At 40.9% G+C, this 25,716-nt stretch overlaps 1 long non-coding RNA gene across 1 annotated transcript in view; it reads right to left on the bottom strand.

The window, feature by feature from the left end:
- Nucleotides 1–25,716, bottom strand: part of LOC130355405 (uncharacterized) — a 32,057-nt gene that overhangs the window by 5,584 nt on the left and 757 nt on the right. The window contains exon 2 of the long non-coding RNA XR_008888509.1: nt 9,856–10,022. This is a non-coding gene — a long non-coding RNA (uncharacterized LOC130355405). The remainder of the gene's footprint in view (nt 1–9,855; nt 10,023–25,716) is intronic.

Here is a 25,716-nt window from a genome sequence, read left to right as displayed (position 1 = left end):
TTCACATATGGGGTATGTTCTTACTCAGAAGAAATGTGGTTACAAATTTTGGGGGGCTTTTTCCCTATTTTTCCCTTGTGAAAATGAAAAATTAAGGGTAACACCGGCATTTTTGTTAAAAATGTTCTTCTTTTTCATTTTTCCATCCCACTTTAACGAAAATTCGTCAAACACCTGTGGGGTGTTAAGGCTCACTATACCCCTTGTTAAGGTTCCGTGAGGGGTGTCGTTTCCAAAATGGGTTCACATGTGGGTATTTATTTTTTTGTTTTATGCTGTAAAATCAGCCACCCCTGTGCAAATCACCAATTTAGGCCTCAAATGTACATAGTGCGCTCTCACTCCTGAGCCTTGTTGTGCGCCCGCAGAGCATTTCACGCCCACATATGTGGTATTTCCATACTCAGGAGAAATTGTGTTACAAATTTTGAAGGTCTTTTTTTCCTTTTACCTCTGGTGAAAATAAAAAGTATTGGGCAACAACAGCATGTTAGTGTAAAAGTTTTTATTTTTTACACTAACAGGCTGGTGTAGACCCCAACTTTTCCTTATTATAAGGGGTAAAAGGAGAAAAAGCCCCCCAAAATTTGTAGTGCAATTTCTCCCGAGTACGGAAATACCCCATATGTGACCCTAAACTGTTTCCTTGAAATACGACAGGGCTCCGAAGTGAGAGAGCGCCATGCGGGTTTGAGGACTAAATTAGAGATTGCATAGGGGTGGACATAGGGGTATTCTACGCCAGTGATTCCCAAACAGGGTGCCTTCAGCTGTTGCTAAACTCCCAGCATGCCTGGACAGTCAGTAGCTGTCCAGAAATGCTGGGAGTTGTTGTTGTGCAACAGCTGGAGGCTACGTTTTGGAAACACTGCCGTAAGATATGTTTTTCATTTTCATTGGGGGGGGGGGGGGGGGGAGAGACAGTGTAAGGGGGTGTATATGTAGTGTTTTACCCTTTATTATGTGTTAGTATAGTGTAGTGTAGTGTTTTTAGGGTATATTTACCGCTAGGAGTAAACCCACCCCTGCGAACGTACCCTGTACATTCACATGGGGGGAGCGAGCCTGCAGCTGTTGCAAAACTACAACTCCCAGCATGTACTGACAGACCATGCATGCTGGGAGTTGCATTTTCCAACAGCTGGAGGCATACTGGTTGGAAAACCTTCAGTTAGGTTCTTTTACCCGACTCAGTATGTTCCAACCAGTGGGCCTCCAGCTGTTGCAAAACTACAACTCCCAGTATATACTGATTGCCAAAGGGCACGCTGGGAGATGTAGTTATACAACAGCTGGAGGTACGTAACTACAAATCACAGCATGGTGAGACAGCCGTTTGCTGTTCGTGCATGCTGGGAGTTGTAGTTTTGCAACATCTGGAGGGCTACAGTTTAGAGACCACTGTATAGTGGTCTCCAAACTGTAGCCCTCCAGATGTTGCTAGGCAACTACTCACCGGCTTCCGCCGATCGCTGGTAAATGACCTCCACCGCCACCGCTGGTCACGCTACAGTTCCCCCGTTCTGCCCGGATTACCGTGGGTTTGCAGAACGGGGGAACTGAATTTAAACCCCTCCGCCCCCGATCTGCTATTGGTCGGTCGCTTCTGCCACCTCACTTCTATCCCTTCAGGGGGACCGTGGGTGTCTTAGACCCCGATCCCCCTTATTTTCCGGGTCACGGGAGACCTGTATTTGCCGAAAATCGCCGGTCTGAATTGTCTCAGGGCATTGTCATGGGATGCCTGCTGAATGATTTCAGCAGACATCCCGGTTTGGTCCCCGACCGGCTAGCGCCAGGGACCGGAATTCCCACGGGCATACCCTTACGCCATACGTCCTTAAGGACTCAGGGTGCAGGGCGTATGCATACGCCCTGCGTCCTGAAGAGGTTATAACAATGCTTAACCCCTTAACGACAATGGACATAAATGTACGTCATGGTGCGGTGGTACTTAGCGCACCATGACAAACATTTACACCATGGACATGAGCGCGAGCACCTAACCGGTGGTCACATCATGCACGGCAGGTCCCAGCTTTTTTTTTTTATGGAACCCTACAAAATGTATTAAAAAAGGTATCTCCATCACTTTTTTTTGGATCGCTAAAGTCCAAAAAAGAATAAAAACCACCTGCAAAAACACCAAAGTTAAAACCCATATGACATCTATGGGAGAAAAACGCCACGATTTTGAAAAAAAAAAAAAAAAACGCCAGTGGCTCAACCTTTGAAAACCGCCAAAGGAGCTGAAAAACACAAAAAAAGAGAAAAAACGCCAAAAGGATTAAAAAAACGCCAAAAATGAAAAACGGCATGTGGAAGCGATTTCTCATTGATTTAAAGCTAACATCTGGCCGCAGCATTTTTTGGCCAAAAAAACGCCATGCGGCAGATTTGGCGTTTTTCTCTGTTTTCCCCCCCCCCCCCCAAAAAAATAAAAATAAACGCTGTATGTATAGCACTGAACAATTTTAGCAATCAAATGAGCTATAAATAGGACAAAAAAAATTTAAATCCACTCCCCCAATAAAAATGTAAATCGTCCCTTTTCCCATTTTACCCTCAAAAAGCGTAAAAAAAAATTATTAATAAACATATTTGTTATTGCAGCTATATCAAAATATAATGTTAACTATCTCATATTGTGAACGGCGTAAACCTAAAATAAATAAAAAATTATGATGATGTTTTTTGTCACATTTTCTTCCAAAAAAAAAAAATTATAAAAGTTAAATATAAGTAAAAGTGGCACTAATAAAAACTACTGATCAGGGCGCAAAAAATTTGCCCTCATACCGAATACGGAATAATGAGAAAGTTATTGGTGGTCAAGATAGGGCAATTTCAAACATATTAATTTTGTTAAAATAGTTTGAGATTTTTATAAGGTGGTAAAATGATAAAAAAGCATATACAGATATGGGTATCATTTTAATTGTATTGACCCACAGAATAAAGAAAACATGTCATTTTTACCGTATAGTGTACAATGTGAAAACAAAACCTTACAAAATTTGCTACATTGCGGTTTTCTTTTCAATTTCCCCACATAAATAATATTTTTTTGCTTGCGCCATACATTTTATGGTAAAATAAGTGATGTCATTACAAAGTAAAATTGGTGATGCAAAAAACAAGTCCTCATATGGGTCTGTGGGTGAAAATATGAAAGTTAGGATTTTTAGAAGACGAAGAGGGAAAACGAAAATGCAAAAATAAAATTGGCCTGCTCCTTAAGGCCAAAATGGGCCTGGTCCTTACGGGGTTAAACATGCTTAACAGTTTCCAATTTGGCCACTAGGGCTAAAACTAAGCTGGGACTTCCTGTTCTGTACAGATACAGTGTACAGTGAAAGGTGACACCAATAGGAAAAATATTTCTTGTAGAGTAGCCTATCCCTTCATATAGAATGATGTCTGCAATTCATATTAACCCCTTAAGGACGCGGGCTTTTTCCGTTTTTTTCATTTTCAATTTTTCCTCCTTAACTTTAAAAAATCATAACTCTTAAAAATTTTCACCTAAAATTATATATAATGGCTTAATTTTTGCGTCACTAATTCTACTTTGTAATGACATTAGTCATTTTACCCAAAAATCTACGGTGAAACGGGAAAAAAAAATCAATGTGCGACAAAATTTATGAAAAAACACTATTTTGTAAGTTTTGGGGGCTTCTGTTTTTACACAGTACATTTTTTGTCAAAAATGATACCTTATCTTTATTCTGTAGGTCCATACGGTTAAAATGATACCCTACTTGTATAGGTTTGAATTTGTATCACTTCCGAAAAAAATCATGAATACATGCAGGAAAATTTTTATTTTTCTGTGTTCAGGGCGCTTTAAGGACTCATTTTTTGCGCTGTCATCTGAAGTTTTTAGCGGTACCATTTTTGTTCTGATCAGACTTTTTGATCACTTTTTCTTCACTTGTTTGTGGTATAAAAAGTGATCAAAAATGCCATATTTTGGACTTTGGAATTTTTTTGCGCGTACGTCATTGAACGAGCGGTTTAAAAAGCGGTATATTTTTATAATTCGGACATTTCCGCACGCGGCGATACCACATATGTTTATTTTTATTATTATTTACATAATGTTTTTTTTATTTTTGGAAATGCCGGGTGATTCAAACTTTTATTAGGGGAAGGGATAATTGAAAGGGTTAATGATTTTTTTGCACTTTTCTTATGCAATATTATAGCTCCCATAAGGGGCTATAACATTGCATGTACTGATCTTTTACACTGATTGATCCATCTCCATAGGAATGGATCAATCAGTGTTTTCGGCGATTGAATGCTCAAGCCTGGATCTCAGGCTTGAAGCATTCATTCGGCGATCGGACAGCGCAGGAGAAGGTAAGAAGACCTCCTCCTGTGCTACAGCTGTTCGGGATACCGCGGCGACCCCGAACAGCTCCCTGAGCTAGCCGGGCACTTTTACTTTCGTTTTTAGCCGCGCGGCTCAGCTTTGAGCGCGCGGCTAAAGGGTTAATAGCGCGCTGCACAGCGATCAGTGCCGCGCGATATTAGAGGCGGGTCCCGGCTTCACTATGACGCCGGGCCCGCCGCGATATGATGCGGGGTCACCGTGTGACCCCGCGTTATATCGCAGGACCGGGACTCATGACGTACGCATATGTCATGGGTCCTTAAGAGGTTAAAGGGGTACTCCCGTGGAAAACTTTTTTTTTTTTTTTAAATCAACTGGTGCCAGAAAGTTAAACAAATTTGTAAATTACTTCTATTAAAAAACCTTAATCCTTCCAATACATTTTAGGGGCTATATACTACAGAGGAAATGCTTTTCTTTTTGGATTTCTCTGATGTCACGACCATAGTGCTCTCTGCTGACCTCTGTTGTCCATTTTAGGAACTGTTCAGAGCAGCATATGTTTGCTATGGGGATTTTCTCCTGCTCTGGACAGTTGCTAAAATAGACAGATGTCAGCAGAGAGCACTGTGGTCGTGACATCAGAGAAATCCAAAAAGATAAGCATTTCTACTGTAGTATATAGCCCCTAAAAAGTACTGGAAGGATTAAGATTTTTTAATTTACATATCTGTTTAACTTTCTGGCACCAGTTGATTTAAAAAGTTTTCCACAGGAGTACCCCTTTAATTGAACAGCTTCTTTTACTGAATGCTGTTAAACACAGCTTAGGCAAGATGGCAGTCCCCATAATAGTGCACAAAAAAATTTAATAAAAAAAATACATTTTAGAAACAAAGCAGTAAAAAGGATCATGTTTCAGTATCTGCACGATATGAATTTTTCCCATACCGCAATACCGGTATGGCCCCTCCCCCTTGGGAATGAATTATCAGCCCAGCGCTGTGCTGTCCCCACATCGGGGAACTAATCATACTTGAACCGCCAGCGCTGTTCTGCTCCCCCCACCAAATCATATTACCCGCCAGCGCTGTTCTGCTCCCCCCCAATTAATTATCAGCCCAGCGGGGTACTACTCACATATGTCCCCCGCAAGCACTGCCCTCCTCCTCTTTGTTAGGGGCCGCCGGCGCTGGAAATCACTGCACGCCAGTGGTCTCCAACCTGCGGACCTCCAGTTGTTGCAAAACTACAACTCCCAGCATGCCCGGACAGCCGTTGGCGCAAAACTACAGCTGTTGTTGCAAAACTACAAATCCCAGCATGCCCAGACAGCCAACGGCTGTCCGGGCATGCTGGGAGTTGTTGTTTTGCAATATCTGGAGGTCCGCAGGTTGGAGACCACTGGCGTGCAGTGAGTTCCAGCGTCGGCGGCCCCTAACAAAGAGGAGGAGGGCAGTGCTTGCGGAGGACATATGGGAGTAGTACCCCGCTGGGCTGATAATTAATTGGGGGGGAGCAGAACAGCGCTGGCGGGTAACATGATTTGGTGGGGGGAGCAGAAGAGCGCTCACAGGTCACATGATTTGGGGTGGGGGGGTGAAAGAAATACCGTTATATACCGTGGAACCGCCATAAGTTACAAAAATACCGTGATACACATATTTGGTCATACCAACCAGCTCTAGGTTTAACCCTTTCCTGTATTTGTATGTAATATTTAGTTTTATCCATATGATGACAATTTTATTCAATTACTAAATCTGTTCCATGTTAATACAGATTGTAAGTAAAACATGAAGCAAAAAGCTATATATATATATGTTATAACTTAAAGAATGAACTGTCAAAACAGATAATGCAAATCCAAAAGTAAACCACTTCTGTATCTGAGCTATATCAGACACTGTCTGTCAGAAAGGAAATTCATGTGAGACACTTATCAGCCCATCCCAGCAAAAATAACAGATCCCTTTGTTCAACAGGAGAGAAAAATGAGACCATTTCTGTTTGTCTTGTTAATAAAATTGGATTGTGTAGGAAATGTCAACCGGAGGTCAATGAAAACTTGATGACGGAAACCCCATTAAAAAATCATGGATCCATTTGAAAAAACTAAATAAAAATAAATACAATAGAGATTTGAGAAGGATTTTCAAATGGGGTGCAATTCAATCCTAATAATTTTAAGGGCCTATTCACACTATGTATTTTCCAGTTCTGCTCAGAAATTGCAGTACAGCAGCCTTCCATTGTTTTTAATGGGATTCTGCTGCACCATTCACACAGCATAATTATTTTTGCGGAATCCGCTCTAAAATGCATTGCTGTCTATTGAGATGGTGCATTTCCTAGCGCCAGCTTGTTTTGTCTCAGGGCGGAGATTCTGTAGTGTGAATGGGCTCTAATAGACAATAATAAAATATCAATGAATTGATAAGAGGTTGTACATGACACCATGTGCCTACATGAATGTAATACGATCTGGAATGCAGTAGGTCTGCATGTATGGATCAGTGGGAATGTCTACAGTTGGGTAGTTTACATGTGTGAAGTTTACACATTAAAATACAGCACTTACACAATTCTTTGACATATGATAACTTCCAAAAACATTTCTCCCATAAGACTTAAAGAGGTACTCTGGTGGAAAAAAATGTTTTTATATCAACTGGTGCTAGAAAGATACACAGGTTTGTAAATGACTTCTATATAAAAATCTTAATCCTTCCAGGTTTACAAGTGGCATTTGCTCATGCGCTGGACAGTTCCTGACATGGACAGAGGTGTCAGCCGAGAGCACTGGTCAGACTGGAAAGAACTACACAACTTCCTCTGGAGCTACAGTTGGGTAGTTTACATGTGTGAAGCTGATAAGTACTGGAAGGAAGATTTTTATAAGTGATTTACAAACCTATATATCTTTCAAGCACCAGTTAATTTGAGAATATTTTTTCCTCCAGAGTGCCCCTTTAATTGCATTTCTATGTAAATTATTTCTCTTCCCCGCTCTGATTTTATTAGCATCCACAGGCACAACTTGCATACCACACAGAACATTAAAGTGATTGCGAGCTGAGCTGCAGTTAACCGATGTCATTAATATGCATTAAAGGAGAACTGTGGCTAAACATTTTTTATTTCCCCTGTGCCCGAGCTGCAAAAACAAAAAAAAAATAAATACTTTAAGTAACCTCCCTAAGTTCCCCCGTTGCACCGATACCAGCATCCCGGTCCTCCAATGCTGGTCTTCTTCCTGCTTCTTGGGCTCCGTGACTCATACTGCTCTCAGCTTATCGCCGGCTGTAGCGATGTTCCACCTTGGCCGGTGATAGGCTAAGCGCACTGTCATGTAAGGAGCCTGGGCCCTGCCTTATCCCTGCTGCCCGGGCTCCTTACATGACAGTGTGCTCAGCCTATCACCAGTCAAGGCAGGACATCGCTGCGGCCGGCAATACGCTGAGCGCAGTATGAGTCTCCGAGCCCAAGAAGCAGGAAGAAGACCAGCACCTGAGGACCGGGATGCCGATATCGGCGCAACGGGGGAACGTAGGAAGGTGAGTTTGTGAGTTAAAGTAAATTTTTTTTTAAGTTTATCTTTTGTAGCCCAGGCACAGAGGAGATGAATTAATTTTTAACCACAGTTCTCCTTTAAACAGGGAAGAAAGGATGTGCAGCTCTCTGATGTCACCTTTTCCAAGTAACCTTTTCCTCAGTTGGGGAGATTTATCAAAACCTGTAGAACCTGTAAAAAACAAAAATAGGAAAAGTTGTTCAGTTGCCTTTAGCAACCAATCAAATCGCTTCTTTCATTATTAAAGAGGCCTCTGAAAAATTAAAGAAAAAATCTAATTGGTTGCTATGGGCAATTAGTCAACTTTTCCTCTGCACAGGTTTTGATATATCTCCCCAAGTTTTCCACTCCAACCAGAAGTCCTAAAAACTGCCAACAATCTCTCCAGAAGGAAATAATACACATCTGTAGACAGCTGTTTTGGGGCGATTATCCCTCGTCAGTACAAAGCAAGGCGCTGGCTTGGCTGCAAAGAGGCCTTTAGGTGTGTGTCCAAAGGGGTAAGGTTTCTTCTTGAGGAGAGCATCATAACTATGTGTGGAGACTTAGGCCAGGTTCACACTACAGAATTTGTGATCGGAATTCCACTTCTGAATTTCAGTCAGGAAATTCTGTCACATTAAGGTTAAAATGCAGGTGAACAGGTTTTTGTTAACCAATTCACACTGCAAAATTTTCTGGGCGGAATTTCTGTTGGAAAATTCCAATCAAATATTTCTGCGAGCACATTGAACCTGCTCAATGTCCTATCGGAATCCGCGTCACAGATATTGCGGTCTATCTGTACAGAACGTTTGTGCAGTCCTAGCTCCAACTGATTCAGTCAACACTGGTTGCAATCACTGGACGAAACATTTTCCGACAGAGTGTGAACCCGGCCTTACAAGCCATTAATGCTTCAAAGGTTATTCTGGGAAGAAAGGATATGTAAAGAAGCTTTCTCATGCCACCTTTTCCAGGTAGTTTGGTTGGAGTTTTACTCCAACCAGGCGGTTTAAAAACTCACTGGGAATATATGCAGCACCAGTACAGAGCAGGGTGCTGGCTTGGCTGGAGAGAGGTCTGTGCCAAACCAACAGGGACTTTGGTAAACTCCTTTAAAGGGGTACTCCGCACCTAGACATCTTATCCCTATCCAGACATCTTATCCCTATCCAAAGGGGACACCCCGATCTCCCTGCTGCACCCGGCATTCGTTTAGAGTGTAGGGTGCAGCGCCGGTGTCTCGTGACGTCACGGCTGCGCCCCCTCAATACAAGTCTATGGGAGGGGGTGTGACGGCAGTCATGCCCCCTCCCATAGACTTGCATCGAGGGGGCATGGCCGTGACGTCACGAGCGTGGTGTGATGTCACGAGCCTCCGCCCCGCCAGTCATCCGGCCTGGAGCAAAGTTCACTCCGTGCATCGGGTGTCTGGGTTGCCGCAGCAGAGATCGTGGGGGTCCCCAGTGGCAGGACCCCCGCAATAAGACATCTTATGCCCTATCCTTCGGATAGGGGATAAGATGTCTAGGGGCGGAGTACCCCTTTAAGGAGACGTCTGAAGAAAAATAGGATTTCTGTTGCAATGTGTACATTTTCTCCAGAATAGACTACATAGATATAATCATCTCTTTTTCACTGCATGGACTTCTTCTGTGTCACTGTAATGTTCCTGTTTTGTTAGCTTATGTTATACATAAGGAATGTACATTCCAGACATTACTAAATTCCTTCTCAAAGTTTCCTCCAAACTTTACCCAAACTAGGACACAGTATCACTTCAGACAGCCAAGAAATAACAAAGAAATATATTGTGGATACTATTTGTGATAATCCTGGGCAAGGACATTACTGAAGTTTAATAACGGCTTTATTACTGTATATTCAAAAGCAAAGTCTTCTGTGCCTGTGTGTTTACAGTCTGCCGCCTCTTAGCTCAATTAGAAAGCTCACTCACTTGAAAGTAATCTAAAGATCGATCTGTGTTAGTTCTTGTCACTTGGAGTTTTAGACTGTACGTCTTATGGAGGAGGGGAATGTCTTGCTGAGTTGTGAACTTCTAAGAACCTGATGATATGGCTAATTTAGAAGCTGCATGTGGATGCTGTTCTCTGAAATACATTACTGAGCAAGACACAACAAAAAGACATGAGGATTGACAGATCTAAGAATTAACAGGAACATAGCTCAAATAATAATAATAATTACAGTATATATTCTATAAATATATCCATGGAGCATGACATGATCTATACAGCTCATCCTGATAGGGTATACAGTAATATATTTGTTGGGGGTCAGTACTGCATGTGATGGCTGATCCAGTTATGCATTTCCACTCAAGGATGATCAGTGAAGATAAAGACACAAAGCAATAACTGGATGTAACCTTAAGGGCTCATTCACACTATGCAATCTACGCCAGAAGATTGCATCTGTAATGGGCCAGCGCTAGGACTGCTTGAAAATGCACCGTCTCCATAGACAAACATGTTCATTCTTTAGGTCTGAAATTTCAGAAGCAGAACGTCAACTACGGAAATTCAATAGTGAGAATGGTTTAGCAGAATCCCATTAAAAACAATGCTGCTGTACTGTATTTTCACAGTGGAACTCCAGAGCAAAATTCCGCTAGAAAAATACGTAGTGTGAATGGTTAAAGGTAAAGTGGATACAAGCTGGGAGGTTATACCCAAATTACAACAAGGCTAGGAGATTATAGGGTTCTAACAAACACATTACAAGAAGGAAAAAATGTACAATTGGCACACTGTCTAAATAGTGCAGCACTCTGTATAATGATGGCACACAACATGCAGCACTCTATATAGTGATGGCACACAACATGCAGCACTCTATATAGTGATGGCACACAATATGCAGCACTCTGTATAGTGATGGCACACAATATGCAGCACTCTATATAGTGATGACACACAACATGCAGCACTCTATATAGTGATGGCACACAATATGCAGCACTCTGTATAGTGATGGCACACTACATGCAGCACTCTATATAGTGATGGCACACAATATGCAGCACTCTGTATAGTGATGGCACACAATATGCAGCACTCTATATAGTGATGACACACAACATGCAGCACTCTATATAGTGATGGCACACAACATGCAGCACTCTATATAGTGATGGCACACAACATGCAGCACTCTATATAGTGATGGCACACTACATGCAGCGCTCTATATAGTGATGGCACACTACATGCAGCACTCTACATAGTGATGGCACACTACATGCAGCACTCTATATAGTGATGGCACACTACATGCAGCACTCTATATAGTGATGGCACACTACATGCAGCACTCTATATAGTGATGGCACACTACATGCAGCACTCTATATAGTGATGGCACACTACATGCATCACTCTATATAGTGATGGCACACTACATGCAGCGCTCTATATAGTGATGGCACACTACATGCAGCACTCTATATAGTGATGGCACACTACATGCAGCACTCTATATAGTGATGGCACACAACATGCAGCACTCTATATAGTGATGGCACACAACATGCAGCACTCTATAGAGTGATGGTACACAACATGCAGCACTCTGTATAGTGATGGCACACAATATGCATCACTCTATATAGTGATGGCACACAACATGCATCACTCTATATAGTGATGGCACACTACATGCAGCGCTCTATATAGTGATGGTACACTACATGCAGCACTCTATATAGTGATGGCACACTACATGCAGCACTCTATATAGTGATGGCACACAACATGCAGCACTCTATATAGTGATGGCACACAACATGCACCACTCTATATAGTGATGGCACACAACATGCAGCACTCTATATAGTGATGGCACATTACATGCAGCACTCTATATAGTGATGGCACACAACATGCAGCACTCTATATAGTGATGGCACACAACATGCAGTACTCTATATAGTGATGACACCCTACAAGCAGCACTCTATATAGTGATGGCACACTACATGCAGCACTCTGTATAGTGATGGCACACTACATGCAGCCCTCTATATAGTGATGACACCCTACAAGCAGCACTCTATATAGTGATGGCACACTACATGCAGCACTCTATATAGTGATGGCACACAACATGCAGCACTCTATATAGTGATGGCACACAATATGCAGCACTCTATATAGTGATGGCACACAATATGCAGCACTCTATATAGTGATGACACACAACATGCAGCACTCTATATAGTGATGGCACACAATATGCAGCACTCTATATAGTGATGACACACAACATGCAGCACTCTATATAGTGATGGCACACAACATGCAGCACTCTATATAGTGATGGCACACAACATGCAGCACTCTATATAGTGATGGCACACAACATGCAGCACTCTATATAGTGATGGCACACTACATGCAGCGCTCTATATAGTGATGGCACACTACATGCAGCACTCTATATAGTGATGGCACACTACATGCAGCACTCTATATAGTGATGGCACACTACATGCAGCGCTCTAAATAGTGATGGCACACTACATGCAGCACTCTATATAGTGATGGCACACTACATGCAGCACTCTATATAGTGATGGCACACAACATGCAGCACTCTATATAGTGATGGCACACAACATGCAGCACTCTATATAGTGATGGCACACAACATGCAGCACTCTGTATAGTGATGGCACACAATATGCATCACTCTATATAGTGATGGCACACAACATGCATCACTCTATATAGTGATGGCACACTACATGCAGCGCTCTATATAGTGATGGTACACTACATGCAGCACTCTATATAGTGATGGCACACTACATGCAGCACTCTATATAGTGATGGCACACAACATGCAGCACTCTATATAGTGATGGCACACAACATGCAGCACTCTATATAGTGATGGCACACAACATGCAGCCCTCTATATAGTGATGACACCCTACAAGCAGCACTCTATATAGTGATGGCACACTACATGCAGCACTCTGTATAGTGATGGCACACTACATGCAGCACTCTATATAGTGATGGCACACTACATGCAGCACTCTATATAGTGATGGCACACTACATGCAGCACTCTATATAGTGATGACACACTACATGCAGCACTCTATATAGTGATGACACACTACAAGCAGCACTCTATATAGTGTTGACATACTACATGCAGCACTCTATATAGTGATGGCACACTACATGCAGCACTCTATATAGTGATGACACACTACAGGCAGCACTCTATATAGTGATGACACACTACAGGCGGCACACTATATAGTGATGACACACTACAAGCAGCATTCTGTATAGTGATGACACACTACATGCAGCACTCTATATAGTGATGACACACTACAGGCGGCACTCTATATAGTGATGACACACTACATGCAACACTCTGTACAGTGATGGCACACTACATGCAGCACTCCATATAGTTATGACACACCACATGCAGCACTCTATATAGTGATGAAACACTACAGGCGGCACTCTATATACAGGGTGGGCCATTTATATGGATACACCTTAATAAAATGGGAATGGTTGGTGATATTAACTTCCTGTTTGTGGCACATTAGTATATGGGAGGGGGGAAACTTTTCAAGATGGGTGGTGACCATGGTGGCCATTTTGAAGTTGCCCATTTTGAATCCAACTTTTGTTTTTTCAATAGGAAGAGGGTCATGTGACACATCAAACCTATTGGGAATTTCACAAGAAAAACACTGGTGTGCTTGGTTTTAACAAAACTTTATTCTTTCATGAGTTATTTACAAGTTTCTCTTTGTTTACAGCCATTGACATGCCGTCGAGGTTAACACGTGAGGAGCGGATAGAAATTGTGTTGCAGCAGATTTCAAAGCAAGACACTCTACGAGACCACCCATCTCCCATGCTACAGTTAGCAAACTGCTTGCTAAGTTTCATGAAACTGGTTCAGTGTTGGATTTGTCAAAATGTGGATGCATGAAATCTGTCACTAATGAAGAAACATCAGTGGTTGTCCTAGCTTCATTCAGCAAGAGCCTACAGCATAGCACTCGCCGCATGTCACTGGAGAGTGGCATTAGTCGAACATTCCTTCGGCGAATATTAGCTACTCACAAATGGCACCCTACAAACTGCAGAATGGGCAAAACAAAAATTGGAACAGGACCCTCAGTTTACGCAGAAGATTTTGTTCAGTGATGAGGCAAACTTTTATGTGAATGGTGAAGTTAACAAACAAAACCCCCGCTATTGGTCTGACACTAACCCACATTGGATAGATCCCTCCAAGACTGTTGGAACACAAAAATTGATTGTATGGTGTGGTATATGGGGTGCAAAGATAGTGGGGCCATTCTTCATCAATGGAAACCTCAAGGCCACTGGATATGTGAAATTGCTACATGATGATGTGTTTCCCTCTTTATGCACTGAAGCTGGCACGTTCCCTGAGTTTTTCCAGCAAGATGGTGCACCACCACATTATGGGTGTCAGGTCCGAGCATTCCTAAATGAACAGTTTCCTGAAAAGTGGATTGGTCATCGTGGGCCAGTTGAATGACCCCCAAGGTCTCCCGATCTGACCCCCTTAGACTTTTATCTTTGGGGTCATCTGAAGGCAATTGTCTATGCTGTGAAGATACGAGATGTGCAGCACCTGAAACTACGGATACTGGAAGCCTGTGCTAGCATTTCTCCTGCGGTGTTGCTATCAGTGTGTGAAGAGTGGGAGAAGAGGGTTGCATTCACAATCCAACACAATGGGCAGCACATTGAACACATTTTATAAGTGGTCAGAAACTTGTAAATAACTCATGAAAGAATAAAGTTACGTTAAAACCAAGCACATCATTGTTTTTCTTGTGAAATTCCCAATAAGTTTGATGTGTCACATGACCCTCTTCCTATTGAAAAAACAAAAGTTGGATTCAAAATGGCGACTTCAATGGCCGCCATGGTCACAACCCATCTTGAAAAGTTTCCCCCCTCACATAAACTAGTGTGCCACAAACAGGAAGTTAATATCACCAACCATTCCCATTTTATTAAGGTGTATCCATATAAATGGCCCACCCTGTAGTGATGGCACACTACAAGCATTGCGCAAGATAGTGATGGCACACTACACGAAGCACTCTACAGTGGGGATCAAAAGTTTGGGCACCCCAGGCAGAAATTTGTATTAATGTGCATAAAGAAGCCAAGGAAAGATGGAAAAATCTCCAAAAGGCATCAAATTACAGATTAGACATTCTTATAATATGTCAACAAAAGTTTGATTTTATTTCCATCATTTACACCTTCAAAATAACAGAAAACAAAAAAAATGGTGATTGCAAAAGTTTGGGCATCCTGCAGAGTTAATATCTTGTACTGCCCCCTTTGGCAAGTATCACAGCTTGTAAACGCTTTTTGTAGCCAGCCAAGAGTCTTTCAATTCTTGTTTGAGGTATCTTTGCCCATTCTTCCTTACAAAAGTCTTCCAGTTCTTTGAGATTTCTGGGCTGTCTGTCACGCACTGCTCTTTTAAGGTCTATCCATAGATTTTCAATTATGTTGAGGTCAGGAGATTGTGAAGGCCATGGCAAAACCTTTAGTTTATGCCTCTTGATGTAATCCCCCGTGGATTTCAAGGTGTGTTTAGGATCATTATCCATTTGTAGAAGCCATCCTCTGTTTAACTTCAGATTTTTCACAGATGGCATCAAGTTAGCGTCCAATATTTACTGAAATTTTATTGAATCAATTTTTCCTTCTACTCGTGAGATGTTCCCTGTGCCACTGGCTGCAATGCAACCCCAAAGCATGATTGATCCACCCCCATGCTTAACAGTTGGACAGAGGTTCTTCTCATTAAATTCTGTTCCCCTTCTTCTCCAAACGTACCTTTGCTCATTCCGGCCAAAAAGTTCAATTTTAACCTCATCGGTCCACAGAACTTGTTTCCAAAATGCATCAGGCTTGTCTATATGTTAATTTGCAAAGTTCAAACACTGATTTTTTTGATGAGGACATAGAAGAGGTTTTCTTCTAATGACTCTTCCATGAAGACCATATTTGTTCAAGTATCTCTTTATAGTGGAATAGTGTACCACAACTCGGCCAGATCTTTCTGGAGGGATTGTGCAGTCAAACGTGGGTTTTGAATAGTTTTTCTCACAATCCTGCAAGCTGTTCTGTCTGATATTTTTCTTGGTCTTCCAGATCTTGCTTTAACTTCCACTGTTCCTGATGACTGCCATTACTTAATTATATTCCGAACAGAGGATATTGACATCTGAAAACATTTTGCTATCTTCTTATAGCCTTCTCTAGCTTTGTGAGTGTCAACTATTTTCAGTTTCAGATTTCTAGACAACTGCTTAGAAGAACCCATGGTGCTGATTTTTGGGGCAAGGTCAGATGATTCTGGGCATTTAAAACCTTTGAGATTGACATCACCTGATCTTCCCAGATGATGATTGAGAAAAATCCATGACACTGGCAGGTCTCAGCTTTGCAAAGGGGGCAGTGCATGCTATAAATTCTACAGGGTGCCCAAACTTTTGTAGACGCCTATTTTTTTGTTTTCTTTTATTTTGAAAGTGTAAATAATGGAAATAAAATCTAACTTTTGTTGGCACTCTACATAATGATGGCACACTACATGCAGTACTCTATACAGTGATGGCGCACTCCAAGAAGCACTCTGTTTAGTGATGGCAACCTATAGGCGGCACTCCATATAGTGATGACACACTACATGCAGCACTCTGTATAGTGATGGCACACTACATGCAGCACTCTATATAGTGATGGCACCCTACATGCAGCACTATATAAAGGTATTGACACACTACAAGCAGCAATTTGTATAGTGATGGCACACTACATGCAGCACTCTATATAGTGATGGCACACTACATGCAGCACTCTATATAGTGATGACACACTATATGCAGCACTCTATATAGGGATGGCACACTACATGCTGCACTCTACATAATGATGGCATACAACATGGGGATGGCACACTACAAGTGGCACTCTATAGTGATGGCACACTACATGCAGCACTCTATATAGTGATGGCACACTACATGCAGCACTCTATATAGTGATGGCACACTACATGCAGCACTCTATATAGTGATGACACACTATATGCAGCACTCTATATAGGGATGGCACACTACATGCTGCACTCTACATAATGATGGCATACAACATGTGGATGGCACACTACAAGTGGCACTCTATAGTGATGGCACACTACATGCAGCACTCTATATAGTGATGGCACACTACATGCAGCACTCTATATAGTGATGGCACACTACATGCAGCACTCTATATAGTGATGGCACACTACATGCAGCACTCTATATAGTGATGGCACACTACATGCAGCACTCTATATAGTGATGGCACACTACATGCAGCACTCTATATAGTGATGGCATACTACATGCAGCACTCTATATAGTGATGGCACACTATATGCAGCACTCTATATAGGGATGGCACACTACATGCTGCACTCTACATAATGATGGCATACAACATGTGGATGGCACACTACAAGTGGCACTCTATAGTGATGGCACACTACATGCAGCACTCTATATAGTGATGGCACACTACATGCAGCACTCTATATAGTGATGGCACACTACATGCAGCACTCTATATAGTGATGGCACACTACATGCAGCACTCTATATAGTGATGGCACACTACATGCAGCACTCTATATAGTGATGGCACACTACATGCAGCACTCTATATAGTGATGGCACACTACATGCAGCACTCTATATAGTGATGGCACACTACATGCAGCACTCTATATAGTGATGGCACACTACATGCAGCACTCTATATAGTGATGGCATACTACATGCAGCACTCTATATAGTGATGGCACACTACATGCAGCACTCTATATAGTGATGGTACATTACAAGCAGCACTCTGTATAGTGATGGCACACTACATGCAGCACTCTGTATAGTGATGGCACACTACATGCAGCACTCTATATAGTGATGGCACACTACATGCAGAACTCTATATAGTGATGACACACTACAGGCAGCACTCTATATAGTGATGACACACTACGGCGGGACTCTATATAGTGATGGCACGCTACATGCAGCACTCTATATAGTGATGACACATTACATGCAGCACTCTATATAGTGATGGCACACTACGTGCAGCACTCTATATAGTGATGTCACACTACATGCAGCACTCTACATAATGATGGCACACTACATGCAGCACTCTATATAGTGATGCCACACTACATGCAGCACTCTATATAGTGATGACACACTACATGCAGCACTCTATATAGTGATGGTACACTACAAGCAGCACTCTATATAGTGATGGCACACTACATGCAGCACTCTGTATAGTGATGGCACACTACATGCAGCACTCTATATAGTGATGACACACTACATGCAGCACTCTATATAGTGATGACACACTACAGGCAGCACTCTATATAGTGATGACACACTACAGGCGGTACTCTATATAGTGATGGCACACTACATGCAGCACTCTGTATAGTGATGGCACACTACATGCAGCACTCTATATAGTGATGACACACTACATGCAGCACTCTATATAGTGATGGTACACTACAAGCAGCACTCTATATAGTGATGGCACACTACATGCAGCACTCTATATAGTGATGGCACACTACATGCAGCACTCTATATAGTGATGGCACACTACATGCAGCACTCTATATAGTGATGGCACACTACATGCAGCACTCTATATAGTGATGGCACACTACATGCAGCACTCTATATAGTGATGGCACACTACATGCAGCACTCTATATAGTGATGGCACACTACATGCAGCGCTCTATATAGTGATGGCACACTACATGCAGCACTCTATATAGTGATGGCATACTACATGCAGCACTCTATATAGTGATGGCACACTATATGCAGCACTCTATATAGGGATGGCACACTACATGCTGCACTCTACATAATGATGGCATACAACATGTGGATGGCACACTACAAGTGGCACTCTATAGTGATGGCACACTACATGCAGCACTCTATATAGTGATGGCACACTACATGCAGCACTCTATATAGTGATGGCACACTACATGCAGCACTCTATATAGTGATGGCACACTACATGCAGCACTCTATATAGTGATGGCACACTACATGCAGCACTCTATATAGTGATGGCACACTACATGCAGCACTCTATATAGTGATGGCACACTACATGCAGCACTCTATATAGTGATGGCACACTACATGCAGCACTCTATATAGTGATGGCACACTACATGCAGCACTCTATATAGTGATGGCATACTACATGCAGCACTCTATATAGTGATGGCACACTACATGCAGCACTCTATATAGTGATGGTACACTACAAGCAGCACTCTGTATAGTGATGGCACACTACATGCAGCACTCTGTATAGTGATGGCACACTACATGCAGCACTCTATATAGTGATGGCACACTACATGCAGAACTCTATATAGTGATGACACACTACAGGCAGCACTCTATATAGTGATGACACACTACGGCGGGACTCTATATAGTGATGGCACGCTACATGCAGCACTCTATATAGTGATGACACATTACATGCAGCACTCTATATAGTGATGGCACACTACGTGCAGCACTCTATATAGTGATGTCACACTACATGCAGCACTCTACATAATGATGGCACACTACATGCAGCACTCTATATAGTGATGCCACACTACATGCAGCACTCTATATAGTGATGACACACTACATGCAGCACTCTATATAGTGATGGTACACTACAAGCAGCACTCTATATAGTGATGGCACACTACATGCAGCACTCTGTATAGTGATGGCACACTACATGCAGCACTCTATATAGTGATGACACACTACATGCCGCACTCTATATAGTGATGACACACTACAGGCAGCACTCTATATAGTGATGACACACTACAGGCGGCACTCTATATAGTGATGGCACGCTACATGCAGCACTCTATAGTGATGACACATTACATGCAGCACTCTATATAGTGATGGCACACTACATGCAGCACTCTATATCGTGATGCCACACTACATGCAGCACTCTATATAGTGATGACACACTACATGCAGCACTCTACATAATGATGGCACGCTACATGCAGCACTCTATATAGTGATTGCACACTACAAGCGGCACTCCATATAGTGATTGCATACTACAGGTGGCACTCTATATAATGATGGCATAATACAGGTGGCATTCTATATAATGATGGCATAATACAGGTGGCATTCTATATAATGATGGCATAATACAGGTGGCACTCTATATAATGATGGCATAATACAGGTGGCATTCTATATAATGATGTCATAATACAGGTGGCATTCTATATAATGATGGCATAATACAGGTGGTACTCTATATAATGATGGCATAATACAGGTGGCACTCTATATAATGATGGCATAATACAGGTGGCATTTTATATAATGATGGCATAATACAGGTGGCATTCTATATAATGATGGCATAATACAGGTGGCACTCTATATAATGATGGCATAATACAGGTGGCATTCTATATAATGATGGCATAATACAGGTGGCATTCTATATAATGATGGCATAATACAGGTGGCACTCTATATAATGATGGCATAATACAGGTGGCATTCTATATAATGATGGCATAATACAGGTGGCATTCTATATAATGATGGCATAATACAGGTGGCACTCTATATAATGATGGCATAATACAGGTGGCATTCTATATAATGATGGCATAATACAGGTGGCACTCTATATAATGATGGCATAATACAGGTGGCACTCTATATAATGATGGCATAATACAGGTGGCACTCTATATAATGATGGCATAATACAGGTGGCACTCTATATAATGATGGCATAATACAGGTGGCACTCTATATAATGATGGCATAATACAGGTGGCATTCTATATAATGATGGCATAATACAGGTGGTACTCTATATAATGATGGCATAATACAGGTGGCAGTCTATATAATGATGGCATAATACAGGTGGCACTCTAGATAATGATGGCATAATACAGGTGGCATTCTATATAATGATGGCATAATACAGGTGGCACTCTATATAATGATGGCCTAATACAGGTGGCACTCTATATAATGATGGCCTAATACAGGTGGCACTCTATATAATGATGGCATAATACAGGTGGCATTCTATATAATGATGGCATAATACAGGTGGCATTCTATATAATGATGGCATAATACAGGTGGCACTCTATATAATGATGGCAAAATACAGGTGGCACTCTATATAATGATGGCAAAATACAGGTGGCACTCTATATAATGATGGCATAATACAGGTGGCACTCTATATAATGATGGCATAATACAGGTGGCATTCTATATAATGATGGCATAATACAGGTGGTACTCTATATAATGATGGCATAATACAGGTGGCACTCTATATAATGATGGCATAATACAGGTGGCATTCTATATAATGATGGCATAATACAGGTGGCATTCTATATAATGATGGCATAATACAGGTGGCACTCTATATAATGATGGCATAATACAGGTGGCACTCTATATAATGATGGCATAATACAGGTGGCATTCTAAATAATGATGGCATAATACAGGTGGCACTCTATATAATGATGGCATAATACAGGTGGCACTCTATATAATGATGGCATAATACAGGTGGCACTCTATATAATGATGGCATAATACAGGTGGCACTCTATATAATGATGGCATAATACAGGTGGCATTCTAAATAATGATGGCATAATACAGGTGGCACTCTATATAATGATGGCATAATACAGGTGGCACTCTATATAATGATGGCATAATACAGGTGGTACTATATATAATGATGGCATAATACAGGTGGCACTCTATATAATGATGGCATAATACAGGTGGCATTCTATATAATGATGGCATAATACAGGTGGCATTCTATATAATGATGGCATAATACAGGTGGTACTCTATATAATGATGGCATAATACAGGTGGCACTCTATATAATGATGGCATAATACAGGTGGCATTTTATATAATGATGGCATAATACAGGTGGCATTCTATATAATGATGGCATAATACAGGTGGCATTCTATATAATGATGGCATAATACAGGTGGCACTCTATATAATGATGGCATAATACAGGTGGCATTCTATATAATGATGGCATAATACAGGTGGCATTCTATATAATGATGGCATAATACAGGTGGCACTCTATATAATGATGGCATAATACAGGTGGCATTCTATATAATGATGGCATAATACAGGTGGCACTCTATATAATGATGGCATAATACAGGTGGCACTCTATATAATGATGGCATAATACAGGTGGCATTCTATATAATGATGGCATAATACAGGTGGCACTCTATATAATGATGGCATAATACAGGTGGCACTCTATATAATGATGGCATAATACAGGTTGCATTCTATATAATGATGGCATAATACAGGTGGCACTCTATATAATGATGGCATAATACAGGTGGCACTCTATATAATGATGGCATAATACAGGTGGCACTCTATATAATGATGGCATAATACAGGTGGCACTCTATATAATGATGGCATAATACAGGTGGCACTCTATATAATGATGGCATAATACAGGTGGCATTCTATATAATGATGGCATAATACAGGTGGTACTCTATATAATGATGGCATAGTACAGGTGGCACTCTATATAATGATGGCATAATACAGGTGGCATTCTATATAATGATGGCATAATACAGGTGGCATTCTATATAATGATGGCATAATACAGGTGGTACTCTATATAATGATGGCATAATACAGGTGGCACTCTATATAATGATGGCATAATACAGGTGGCACTCTATATAATGATGGCATAATACAGGTGGCACTCTATATAATGATGGCATAATACAGGTGGCATTCTATATAATGATGGCATAATACAGGTGGCACTCTATATAATGATGGCATAATACAGGTGGCACTCTATATAATGATGGCATAATACAGGTGGCACTCTATATAATGATGGCATAATACAGGTGGCACTCTATATAATGATGGCATAATACAGGTGGCATTCTATATAATGATGGCATAATACAGGTGGCACTCTATATAATGATGGCATAATACAGGTGGCACTCTATATAATGATGGCATAATACAGGTGGCATTCTATATAATGATGGCATAATACAGGTGGCACTCTATATAATGATGGCATAATACAGGTGGCACTCTATATAATGATGGCATAATACAGGTGGCATTCTATATAATGATGGCATAATACAGGTGGCACTCTATATAATGATGGCATAATACAGGTGGCACTCTATATAATGATGGCATAATACAGGTGGCACTCTATATAATGATGGCATAATACAGGTGGCATTCTATATAATGATGGCATAATACAGGTGGTACTCTATATAATGATGGCATAATACAGGTGGCACTCTATATAATGATGGCATAATACAGGTGGCATTCTATATAATGATGGCATAATACAGGTGGCATTCTATATAATGATGGCATAATACAGGTGGCATTCTATATAATGATGGCATAATACAGGTGGCACTCTATATAATGATGGCATAATACAGGTGGCACTCTATATAATGATGGCATAATACAGGTGGCATTCTATATAATGATGGCATAATACAGGTGGCACTCTATATAATGATGGCATAATACAGGTGGCACTCTATATAATGATGGCATAATACAGGTGGCATTCTATATAATGATGGCATAATACAGGTGGCATTCTATATAATGATGGCATAATACAGGTGGCATTCTAAATAATGATGGCATAATACAGGTGGCACTCTATATAATGATGGCATAATACAGGTGGCACTCTATATAATGATGGCATAATACAGGTGGCACTCTATATAATGATGGCATAATACAGGTGGCATTCTATATAATGATGGCATAATACAGGTGGCATTCTATATAATGATGGCACACTACAGGTGGCACTCTATATAGTGATGGCATAATACAGGTGGCATTCTATATAATGATGGCATAATACAGGTGGTACTCTATATAATGATGGCATAATACAGGTGGCACTCTATATAATGATGGCATAATACAGGTGGCATTCTATATAATGATGGCATAATACAGGTGGCATTCTATATAATGATGGCATAATACAGGTGGCATTCTATATAATGATGGCATAATACAGGTGGCACTCTATATAATGATGGCATAATACAGGTGGCACTCTATATAATGATGGCATAATACAGGTGGCATTCTATATAATGATGGCATAATACAGGTGGCACTCTATATAATGATGGCATAATACAGGTGGCACTCTATATAATGATGGCATAATACAGGTGGCACTCTATATAATGATGGCATAATACAGGTGGCACTCTATATAATGATGGCATAATACAGGTGGTACTCTATATAATGATGGCATAATACAGGTGGCACTCTATATAATGATGGCATAATACAGGTGGCATTCTATATAATGATGGCATAATACAGGTGGCATTCTATATAATGATGGCATAATACAGGTGTCATTCTATATAATGATGGCATAATACAGGTGGTACTCTATATAATGATGGCATAATACAGGTGGCACTCTATATAATGATGGCATAATACAGGTGGCATTCTATATAATGATGGCATAATACAGGTGGCATTCTATATAATGATGGCATAATACAGGTGTCACTCTATATAATGATGGCATAATACAGGTGGCACTCTATATAATGATGGCATAATACAGGTGGCATTCTATATAATGATGGCATAATACAGGTGGCATTCTATATAATGATGGCATAATACAGGTGGCATTCTATATAATGATGGCATAATACAGGTGGCATTCTATATAATGATGGCATAATACAGGTGGTACTCTATATAATGATGGCATAATACAGGTGGCACTCTATATAATGATGGCATAATACAGGTGGCATTCTATATAATGATGGCATAATACAGGTGGCATTCTATATAATGATGGCATAATACAGGTGGCATTCTATATAATGATGGCATAATACAGGTGGCACTCTATATAATGATGGCCTAATACAGGTGGCACTCTATATAATGATGGCATAATACAGGTGGCATTCTATATAATGATGGCATAATACAGGTGGCATTCTATATAATGATGGCATAATACAGGTGGCATTCTATATAATGATGGCATAATACAGGTGGCACTCTATATAATGATGGCATAATACAGGTGGCACTCTATATAATGATGGCATAATACAGGTGGCATTCTATATAATGATGGCATAATACAGGTGGCATTCTATATAATGATGGCATAATACAGGTGGCATTCTATATAATGATGGCATAATACAGGTGGCATTCTATATAATGATGGCATAATACAGGTGGCATTCTATATAATGATGGCATAATACAGGTGGCATTCTATATAATGATGGCATAATACAGGTGGCACTCTATATAATGATGGCATAATACAGGTGGCATTCTATATAATGATGGCATAATACAGGTGGCATTCTATATAATGATGGCATAATACAGGTGGCACTCTATATAATGATGGCATAATACAGGTGGCACTCTATATAATGATGGCATAATACAGGTGGCATTCTATATAATGATGGCATAATACAGGTGGCATTCTAT

This window comes from Hyla sarda, chromosome 2 (assembly GCF_029499605.1).
Source record: "Hyla sarda isolate aHylSar1 chromosome 2, aHylSar1.hap1, whole genome shotgun sequence".
NCBI lineage: Eukaryota > Metazoa > Chordata > Amphibia > Anura > Hylidae > Hyla > Hyla sarda.
This window is presented reverse-complemented; position numbering and strand designations above follow the sequence as displayed.